The following is a 12,142-nucleotide window of genomic DNA, read 5'->3' on the forward strand; positions in this document are numbered from 1 at the left end:
GTCTTCCCCAAGTTAGGAAGTGTCCACACCATGTAACAGAAAAAGAGTTTCTATGGAAGTGGTCTCAGAGACACAAGAGAACACTATTTCAGACAATGTGCTCTGGCTGAGAACCACTTGTAGCAGAAACTTCTCTTTCAACTCAATGGAAAATGTCTTGCAAGAGCATCTCCTACAGAGAAGACTGGAGACTTAGCCATGTGCTCTTGAATTATGATCTCAAGGCTCCAACTATAATTGACCACTTCTGGTCCTTGTCAGGAAAATGCCTGAGGCCACCTCAACTGGAAAGAGGTTGCTGAGGCTGCATCTGAAGGTTACATTGCTGATTAGAACCATTTTTTAAAAAGATGTATGTATGTATGTATGTATGTATTTATTTATTTATTTGACAGAGAGAGAGAGAGCACACAAGCAGGGGGAGCTACAGGCAGAGGGAGAATCAAGCTCCCTGATGAGCAGGGATCCCAATTTAGGGCTCGATCCCAGGGCCCTGAGATCATGACCTAAGCCGAAAGCCGATGCTTAACCCACTGGTAGAACTATTTTATTGTGACCACATGATGTAGGAGTATGCCACTGTTCTGAGTCACAATATTTGACTTCACTGACTTAAATATTTGGGGGACCTCAGCCAACTAATAACTCATCAAGATTTTGCTTAGGAATTTGTCCCTAAATTTTATATGAATTTCTACATTATATATATTTCTACAACTATTATCACTTCATCCTTACAACAATCTTGCTTGACCGTTATAGGAATGTTGCAGAATAGGTAAGTCTGTTAGGTCTATTGTCCCATTGTACAAATTGTAGAGGTTCAGAGGACTGGAATGAGCTGCCTGAGAGCTCTCTGCTAGTAACTGATGCTGCCTGAACCCAAATCCGGATCCCGCAATGCACTCTTCCACTGTTCCACAAGGACTCTCAAAAAAAGACAAAGCATTTTATTTAATTCAGTGTATATACACTATTGCATATTATCAGGCACTCACTATAACATCGTTTTGTGCATTTGTGCTGGTACCCTGAATGTCATATAGTAAAATTCACCTATAAAATATAATTTTGAATCATGCAATCATAACCATATCCACATAGCCATCCTCAAATATTACAAATGTAGTTATTTTAATTCTTGGAAGATTTTAAGTACTAACTGCTGAACAGTGGAGGGAGTTGTATAGATATATAAGGAATGGCTGGCCCACTTTTCAACCACCTTTCCCATGGATCAAGAGCATCAGTATGGGCTTCGCACCTGTTAAAGATTCCGGCACAACTCTGTAACAAGCAGAATTCTGAGATGGCCTCCAACGGTCCCACAACCCTGGTTCCATCTACCTCCTCCCAGTTACTCAATCAAACATTAGTCGAGGTGCTGCAATGAGATTGCAGATGTAATTAAGGCCCTGCATCCATTGATTTTAAGTTCAGGAGGTAATCCTGGATGGACCTTACCTAATCAGAGGAGACTTGAAAAGAAATCGGAGACTGAAAGCAAGAGAACTTCCTGCCGATTCCGGAGAAGCAAACAGCCGTGCTGTGAATTGCCTATGAAGGGGGTCTCGTGGCAAGGACATGAGGGTGCCTTCTAGGAGCTGGGAGTCACCCCGGGCTGACAGCCAGGAACACTGATGCCTGACAGTCTTGTAACTGCCAAGACCTGAATGCTGCCACCAACCAATGAGCTTGGAAAGGGACCCCAATGCCGAGATGAGATCTCAGCCTTGCCAGATACCTTCATTTCAGCTTGGTGAGACCTGAGCAGATGACCCAGTTAGCCTGTACCCAAATTCCTGAGCCATGGAAACTGAGAGATAACAAATCTGTGTTGTTTTAAACTGCTGAATTTGTTACATGGCAATAGAGAACTAGAGCACTCTCATCCATGGAGAATGGAAACCTTTCTTCAGTGCCTCTTGTTTAATCTTACATTTCACGCCCCAGCCCTGGTCAAGTGGACATCTGCTCGTCTCATCAGTCACAGCTCTGAGCTTTCTGCACTGCTGTTGAATCTCTCATTGCCCAAAAACTGCTCTCTGCCTGCAACCCTGGACAAAAAGAGATTACCTATCATCGTGAACACGCTGCAGACTCATTTAGAAACTCGCCCCTTCTGCGGCGTCTGGGTGGCTCAGTCGGTTAAGCATCCAACTCTTGGCGTGGACTCAGGTCTGATCTCTGGATCCTGAGATAGAGCCCCATGTCGGGCTCCTCCCTCAGCGTGGAGTCTGCTTGAGATTTTCTCCGTCTGCCCCTCCTACTAATGCGTGCTCTCCCTCTCTCTGAAATAAATAAATAAATCTTAAAAAAAAAAAAAAGCGAAAACTCCCCCTTTCTGTGGTGAAAATTTGCCTCCCGATTCTAACCCTTCTCCAAACACTCCTTGCGCCGCACCTGAGATTTCACACTCTGGCGTTCTCTGCGCCTCCCGAACCCACTCAGGAAGGGACAGGAAATCCATACACTGACCTGGGCAGGTGGGCTCACTCTCAGGAGAATTTATATCTACAAAAGCGTTGATGTCTTAAGTAATAGGATAGAGGCCCTAAAGATGATTTCAGACAGCTGTACGAAGACAGAGAAATTTGGGCAGAGGGCAGATGCTGACATGACTGCTACATCTGAAATCAAACCCAGGGACTCAGGCTGTAGGTGAGGTAAGTTTTGCAAAGCCGGTATGGCCCAGTGTATAGCTACTTTCCCAACTGAAAAGTTGCTTGCTTTTCATTCGGGGTCCCCCCACATTCAAGCCCTATCCAATCTTCCTGGCCTTATCCCTTACTCCCCTAGGAGCATTGTGCTTTCCAGCCAAGCAGGCCTGCTCACTGTTTCCCATTTCTCACTCTGCCAGGAATGACCTCACCCATCTTCCTCTGTCAAAACCCAACTCACCCTTTGTGACTTGTGGTTTGCTTTTCAGAAGGCCTTTGCTGATCTGTAGTTCCTTTATCCTCTTGCAACACTTATGACAGGCTAAGCAGCATGAGATTTCCCTAGTTGTCTTACCACCTATATTGTAAACTCCTGCAACATGTTGAATATTCCCTGGCAAAAAAAAATCAGTACTCAATAAATATGTAATGAATCGAATTGATTAAGCAGACTGTTCCCCTTTTGTTACTTGCACAGATTTTTGCTCTCCCTTGGCTGAGGGAGAATGGACTTGGCTCAGATTTTGTCTCTTCTGCATTTGAATTATTTTAGGACAGCAAACAGACCTGATCTTTGGATTAAAAAACAACAAAACAAATAAGGCAGTTGCAAAAATTCATAGTTTTTCTTTTTACAAAGACAGATTTCAAAGTAGTTTCTGAGACATTCTTCACTGTCTTCAAAGGAAAACAAACAAAACAAACTTGATTTCGGGAGCGTTGGGAAGAGTATTTAAAGATCTACGGGAACAGTTGTATTTCTAATAAAATTGGATCTGCCTTCCCCATGGGGAGTTTTCATTTATACCTGGTCCTGAATTAAAGGCTTCTCAGGATCCAGATGTAAAAAGTATTGGTAAATATCTAAATGGTGAAAGTAATCATCATTATATGATTTAACATTATATTTTAATTACTGATTATTGAATTTTTAAATAATTATGGACTTGCCAGCCAGTGTCAAAAATTATATCCATAACAATGAATAATCCAGCCAGCTAACAATATTACATCCTTCCTGTGTTTTGTTCAAAGGGTAATTCCCACGTTCTACATCTATCAGACTTATCAACCACAGTACTATGGACATTTTATAAATCCTATCCATGTCTTCAGTCACTCAAATTTTTTAGTTTAGTAAGTAATTTTTAGCTAAAATAAGCCATAAAATAAGTTAATATATTAAAAATAAAATTCTTCACTGGTAATTAATCTACTATAATTTTTGCATAGTATTCAACCTGAAATTTTCTTTTGAAAATCCTCCTAATTTATGTGTTTGATAAACATACGGTTTTGAGAACCTTGATTAGTTCATCTTGATATACTCTTGCTATTCCTAGAACTGCTCCATCCATTTATTGCAAAAGACAGCAACATATATGTTTGTAGGTGTAAATTTTAGAGTCAAAAAAATCTTTTTTGATACAATTAATAGTTTTGTAGTATATTATTTGAGTGTATGGTCATACTGAATATTTTTTGGTAAGAAATAAACTTCGGCAAGTTAACATTGTACTTTAAATGTTACAATTTCTAAGCCAATATTAAGAATTATTAAGTTGTTAGACATCGTGTAGTCAAAACTGAGTAAATTTTAATGTGGGCTCTGCTTTAAAACATCAATCTTTAAAAATATTTATATCTTATTATTTCTAGTGTATTTTGATATAACGTTTCACATATACATCTGAGTCTACCCTGGGTCTAGGATGCTTTCAGGGGACAAATGTCTAAAACTTTTAGGATTGTAATAGAAGGTAATCTGACTTGGTTTCCCAGAATATATTTTTCTCTTCGGTCACACCTAAGATTAATTAGTAATCATTAGCTACATACTACATACAGTTTTATCTACCATTGAAAAACAAAAATTCTATGGGGTGCCTCAGTGGCTCAGTCGGGTTAAGTGGCTGCCTTTGGCTCAGGACATGGTCCCAGGGTCCTGGGATCGAGCCCCTCATTGGGCTCCCTGCTCTTCTGGGAGCCTGCTTCTTCCTCTCCCACTCCCCCTGCTTGTGTTCCCTCTCTCGCAGGCTGTCTCTCTCTCTGTCAAATAAATAAAATCTTTAAAAAAAAAAAAAAAAAAGGAAAAGAAAAACAAAAATTCTAGATAACATTAATTTGAGACCTGTTTACTGTTTATATACAGGGTCTCAGACACTGGGGCCAAGCACTGAAGAAAAGAAAAGTTAACATTTGTAGAAAGCAGTTATAAGTTGGTATGCAACAACTCACTTTATTTTTTTTCAACACCATAGCTTTTTATCTGCATTTTGTTGATGAGGGAACAGAAAGAGAGAATTTATGTAATTCCCCAAAATTCACTCAGCTAGTGATGGACCCATAATTGTAGGCCAGATTTTGTGACTTCAAATCCTAAGCCTTTCTCAAATGTATCTCATAGCATGTAAATACTCTGGTATTTTGTAATAAGAAAAGGAAATCAGGGCTACATGCTTAAACTAATTGTCTCCTTATTTTTTTCTTCATATTTCCAATATAAATCACTATAAAATCTTGCAACATTGACAGGATCCTATTTCCTACCCATTCTTCTTAATTATAAAGGATCTGGAGGAATAAGGCTTTCCAGGGAGCTGCCTGGACAAGGAGTTATTTATTAACAGAAAAATGAGCTCAGACAAAGCGCTGGGGTAAGAAGGCACTACCAATGCATTTATGTGTCTGAATCTATACAGAGCTATAACATTCTCAATGAAAGAGTTCTTCACCATGTGTTACATTTTTTTCCTTCCATATCTCTTAGTATCTGTCATTTATACTCTGGCCTGTTAGCTATTAAGCTGGAGCCAGGATGTGGCCTGGTCTTGTGGAGCCAGCAAATTTGTGTCTGGAATGAAAGGAGCTTCTCTTTTCAGATTGTCATTTTATTTGACTACCTTTCTATGTCCATTATTTAGTTTCTGCTCTAGGGAATACTGAAATAAAAAGTGATCTTTTTAAATGTTAAGTGCAAGTTATATGTCCAGTTTCCTGGAGCCACTCAAATCAGGATGATAACGAAAATATTCCCTTCAAGAGGAAATGGTTGGTTTTTGTGCTTGTCTCAAACAGAGCCAGTATTGGTTGATACAGAAATCCGGTGATCTAAAGACACACACCTACGCTTAGAGCGTGAGTGCCCTGATAAATGAGTGAGACGATTATCTTTATTTAGCAGGAGAAACCCTACTGGTACTGCTTCAAGCCTTAGTTAGCTTTCTGGGAGTGAGGGGCTTCTGTATATCAAAAGTCATGGTTATTCCTGAAAAGCAAATAATTAAACAAGGACAGTAGTGTATTTGGCAGGAAAAAGAGGTTTACGAATCTCAATGAAAGGAGGCACTTAGAACAGATAGCAGTCTCTATGAGAAGACGAGAGATGAATACAGGTTAGTGGTTCTTTTTCAGAGGGAAGAAGACAGAGTAGACCAGGTAAGGGGCACTTGAACTCTACTATATTTTATTGCTTGAAAATATAGGGAAAATATGATGAAAAGTTAGCGTTTAAAAATTCTAAAGAGTGAGTATATGGGAGTTCATTAAATTACCATCTGCTTTTCTGTACTTCTGAAATTTTCATTGAAAAGTAAAGACAGAAGGGAAGGAGAAACAGACAAGGATTCATTACTGCTTTTTAAAAAATCTTTAGATGGCAATAGGTAAGAGAGAATTAGTTTTATTTTAAATAATCAGAATGAGATTGTTATAATAATAATGTAGAACAAATGGGATGCTTTTGTAAATGGACAAAAATCAGGAAAAATAGCTGGAAAAATAACAAATAAGTACATTTTTTTAAAACCTTGGAAACAGGGGCTCCTGACTGGCTCAGTCAGTTAAATATCTGCCTTTGGTTCAGGTCATGGTCCCTGGCTCCTGGGATCGAGCCCCCATCGGGCTCTCCACTCTTCCAGGAAGTTGACTTCTCCCTCTGCCCCTCCCCCTACTTGTTTTCTCTCCTGTGCTCTCTCTCAAATAAATAAATAAATAAATAAATAAATAAATAAATAAATAAACAAGGCCTTGGAAACAGATTGTGATCCATTGTGGCTGTTAAAGAGGTTGGACAGATAATAGCTTTTTTTGTCTTTTGTTATTATTATTATTATTATTTTGTTATACCCTGTAGTTACATTTATTGTCTGGCCGTTCCTTAGAGATTTTTCACTTAGGAGATTAAATTGTACCTGTGAAACTGCACCAAAGGAAACTAGAGCATTAGAGCATTTGAAGTGAATATTGTTTTCTCATATTGGTCAGCAACTACCTAACAATTGTCTCCTTCCCACTTAAGGCAAAGGAAATTCCGTGATTAGAATTGGCTTTTGAACATTTGAAAATAGCAACATCAAAGAGAGATGCTCAGTGTATAAAAATTGGGAAGGAAACGCCAACAACTTCTCAGTAGGAAGGTGATCTTGTCGTGTCTTATTAACTAATCCTTTGGTGGAAAGGATTTGCCTCGAGGACATTTCTAAGCCCTCATTTCGTGTTCTTGTCATAATGATCATTTTCTTATTCAGCTGTCCAGCTGCTGATATGCTTTTTGCATGAGGTGACAACTTGACTCTGATGAGGAGTCTGATCATGTTTTATTTTTATTTTGCATTTTTGATAATTGATCTTCATAATAGAGTAGGGAGCTAACAGCTTGGTTCAATAATTCTCTATCAGCAATTTTCAACATGTTCAATAGTGTGTTTTTATCTAAAATAACATCCTGGACATATATTTAAAAATACATTCTGGAGGTTGCCTGGGTGTCTCAGTTGGTTAAGCAGCCAACTCTTGATTTTGGCTCAGGTCGTGATCTCAGGGTCATGAGATCAAGCCCTACATTGGGCGCAACTAGCATGGAGTCGGCTCGGGATTCTCTCTCTCTCTCCCTCCTCCTGTCCCTCAACTTGTGCATGCATGCACTCTCTCTCTTTCTCAAATTAATAAATTAACATTATGGGGCACCTGGGTGGTGCAGTCGGCTGAATATCTGACTTTTGGTTTTGTCTGAGGTTGTGACCTTGGGGTCATGGGATTGAGCCCTCCATTCTGCTCTGAGCTCAGAGGGGACTCTGCTGGAGATTCTCTCTCCTCCCTCTATCCATCACCCTGCTCGTGCTCTCTCTCTCAAGTAAATAAACAAATCTTTATATAAAAGTAACTCACATTTATAAAGATTTTGGAAAATACAGAAATGCATGAAAGAAGAAACTGGAAGTTACTCATAATTCTACAACTCAGCCTTTATGAATATTTTGACATATATTCTTGTTGATTTTTCTCCCTACACATATATATATACGTATATATATATACGTATATATATACGTATATATATATGTATATGTGAAATAGCAGGAATTTTTCTGCACGCACACCTGGGATTATTAAAAATATGTTAACAAACTGGTTTTAACATTGTGTGTGGATTTGAGAAACGACCTGTTTTTCAGCTTCTAATGAACACTTTGGTCACCAAATATTGAGCTGAAAATCACTAGTCGCCTGTCAGAATTCTTAAGGTGTGATGGAGGTGTATTGAAAATAGTAGTGACTTTTTAACATGTATACTAAACATTATCGTAATTTCAATTTGTTCCATAAAACCTTGCAAAGCTAAAGTTACAGGGCAAGGTCAAGCTCATTACTACAAACTCTGTGATACTAATGATGTAGCTAAATATACTCTGAGGAAATGGGGGACTAAAATTTATTGAGCATCTACAATGTGTCGGGCAGAGTACTGAATATTTTGCAGAGATTGCCTCATACATACGTGACATCTGTAGGGTGAAAAATGACATTTCCAATCTCTGTACCCATAAAGTAGGACAGAAATAACCTAGGTTCAAATTTTTGCAATTCAAGGATGGAAGAGACAGGGTGGATTTTGATCAGAAATATTTAAATTCACTGTTGAATCAAGGAAAAGTGCCTAACTCCTCTATTCTCTCCTTATTTTGAGTATGGAGGCAAAGCCTTAGTGAGTATTAAAATTGTATCTTCTGTTGGGTAGATTTTTTGCTTTATAAGAATTCAGTGCAATGTAATTTCCGTAAAAGATATCCTGTGTGCTGCCGTATCAGGATTGCTTGTGCATGCATTGCTTACTACAGGGGAGTCTCTGCCTTCCGCTGATCTATAGGTAATAGAAGATGCGTCTGGAATACATTTCCCTAAAGTTATAATCGGATATGCCATGGGCTCACATAACAAGTCATGTCAATGCAAAGCGGCAAGTCATTTACTGAAGAGTTACAGGAAATGCATATTTGATCTGGTGTGTGACAGGTTGAAAGCTCTATTCTGCTGCCCGCCTTATAGAAATGGCTTGCTCTTTGCACGCTGTTTTACATAAACCCTTTGCTGGGAATTGTGAATTAAGGTGACCATAGGCACGATGCTGCCCTTATGTTGGTGATTGTCATAAGTAATGTATCTTCTACCTTACCAGGGACAGACATGATAAAATTGGCATGTGTTCACGAGGCTAATACCTTTGTTAGGAGGACATTGGTAGGATATTTATGTGAGTGTTTTTCTTAAAGTTTGCCTTTGCCCCCAAACAAGTGGGGCACTTAGAATTTTTCGATTTGTTAACACCTTACTTGTGGTCTTCCCGTCATCATCTCTCTGAATCCTTACACCAGAACTCTGTGTTGGGCTGGCTTTTAGGAGCACGGGCTCGGGACTAGCTAGTACGGTTTGAATTCTAGCTTGAAGTGCTAGTGTGATACTTTGGGCAGGAAACTTAACTCGTCTAGGCTTCCTTTTCTCCCCTGGTAACGTGAGGATGGTAGTCACACCACATGTGCAGGGTTGTTGTGAACGTTAAGGCAATGCATGTGAAGTCCTTAGCACAACATCTTACTCAAGGAACGAAATCCCTCTAATCCTGTTAGGTGGGTGAGGCAAATAGAAAGCAGAAAGACATGAAGAAGTTAAGTAAGACCCTTGGCCTAAGGCCACATAGCTGCAGAATTGGAGTCAGATCAGCCATTCCCATTTCAGCCTTCTTCCCAAGGCTGCTTTGCTTTCTTAATTAAACACATATGTGTATATGCAGCTGTTGACTTTTAGATGCGATGTTTCATCAACAAATGTAATTATGGAGCTTATACATTGCAATAGACATCGTGGTGAGGCAATGTAGCTCTAACAATGGGACTTATCTATGCCCAAGCACCCACACACACGAGCACATGCAAGCACGCATCTGCATTCAGGATGTTCCGTCTCAAAGGAAACCTCACGCTCTCTGCACATGTCTTCCTTCTAGTTATGGTTCTGTCACAACTTGGGCATTTACTCAGAGCCTCAGCCTTCTTGCTGGTAAAAAAAGAAATAATAGTATGTGACTTGTGTAGTTAATTAAGATATTACTAATCCAAATTAATCAAGATAGTGTATGAAGCGTCCTTAGCATTGAGCCTGGCACTGAATAAATTCCTAATAAACGTTAGCCAATATCTTTATTTACTGTCGCCCTTGCTGACAGTGCTGGTGCCCGTGGTGTTTATGGAGTCAGAGGGGCAAGACTGTCCTGACCCACCCATCTAAAAGTTGGGAATCTTGTTTTCTTTATAACTCTTAGGACTATCTGACCTGATATCATCTCTTTCCTCCCATTAGATTTATGTTCCACAGAGGAGGGAGCCCAGGACAGTGCTGGACACATAGCAAATGTCCCCCTAAAAGTCTGTATATAAATTAATGAATGGAGAAAAGTTTGAGAGCAATGGGAAAGAGGAAGGAAATCACCCATGTAAGCAAAGAGGGAAGGAGCAGCTTATATTACCTATTTCTCACGTGAACTTCTGGGTCTGTGGGCAAGCAGCATTTGTTAAAAAAGCAGTGTCCCAGAGGAAGTCCGCTTAAGAAATCATAAATAATTTGACAGAGCTCCGGTGGTTCAGCAAGCATCTTTCTCCTCATGGGGATGGAGGGCAAGTACAACTTGCATCAACACAATTGTCTTTGATCTGAGTTCACATCAACTTCCATCCCCCAGCCTTTCATGACTGTCACAATCCTGCTATCGAGTCCCTTTTCCAATATCCTAGTTACTCTCCAAAATTGGACTTGCAAGTTTCAGTTGATCAAATTCATTGCAGATGCCTTCAAAGATGGTGCGTGCACAAAGACGCCTGCCATATGCTTCCGAGCATTGAGCGAGTTACTGTATGGGACACAATAACAGTAGTGACTGGCACACAGCAACAGCTCCATAAATGTTCCCTGTTGTGGCTGTTGTTATTATTCTTATCATTACCCACTTATGCAAAAAGGATTTATGGAGCTTCTCATATGTCCCTGCAGATGTTCCGGGCTCAAGATACTTAATGGTAAACTAAACAGACCAGATCTCTGACCTCATGAAGCTTAGAATGCAGTGGGGAGGTTCACAAAAGCAAGTCGAGTGTGTCACGCGGGGTGGCGAATGACTGTGCTACCTAGCCGGGTGGTTGCGGACTACACTCCTGCTGGGGGCGGCCCCCTCTGCCTTGTTTTAACACCATCGCTCCAGTATCTTGGGAAGAGGCATAGTAGGCATTCGATTCTCGCTGGATGAATACAGGAGGGAGCGAATTTCTGAAAGGGGGCTCGTCTAATGTGGACGCTGCAGGTTCTGGAGTTAGGCTGTGTGTGCGGGCACCACGCAAGCTCTGCCCTTTGCCGACTCTGCGTTTACTGGCAAAGTGTGCGTGGACGCGGCACATGCACAAGTGATATCTGTGTGGAACTGAGGTAGCACGGAAGGCAAAGGCTTTAGTTGGGTGTTTTTGAGGTAAATCTTAGTTTATGTGTGAGCCCACGTGGAGGGTTCTGACTGAGGTAAACCTGAGCTTGAGCGTGAGGGGTCAGCCTCGGGCTTGTCGTGTGACGGGGGATTGGAAGCACTTTACAAGACACAATGTAGGTGTGTGCGTGTCTGTGACCTGTGAAGTAACTGTGAGGCTAATTATGCGTGGGCAAAAAGCACAATCTAGGGTGCTCAATGTGAGGGAGGAGTCGTTTAGTGTAGATTGGTCTGTGAGTCAACGACAGGCTTTTGTGATTGTCAGCGAAGCAAGAGGGTCTCTCTCTCCACCAACTCGGGAGGTCTATCTTTGAGGGTGCAGCTTTGTGAGGCAGATTCTAGAACTGGGGACAGTTGTGAGACAATTCTAAGATGAGAATGAGACACACCTGGGATTAGGGGGGAGCAGTCTAGGATTGTGAGGCTGGTAAGCCTGAGTTGGTGTGTATGTGTGTTGTTGTAAATCAGAATTTGCCTTTCAGATGAATACACCTGAGCCAGCTAGGTTTGTGGGCACGAGTGGGGCAGAGAGATTTGTCTTCGTGAGGCAACCTCGGAAGTCAGTGTGGGCGAAACGGGGTTTGTGTGTTGTGTGCGTGAGGCAAGTTCTTGAGTGTGACTCTGGGGCGTGTTGGGCGGGTGTGCATGCGTGCGTGTGTGTGTGTGTGTGCGCGCGCGC

Source organism: Ursus maritimus, unplaced genomic scaffold (genome assembly GCF_017311325.1).
Source record: "Ursus maritimus isolate PB19 unplaced genomic scaffold, ASM1731132v1 scaffold_5, whole genome shotgun sequence".
Taxonomy (NCBI): domain Eukaryota; kingdom Metazoa; phylum Chordata; class Mammalia; order Carnivora; family Ursidae; genus Ursus; species Ursus maritimus.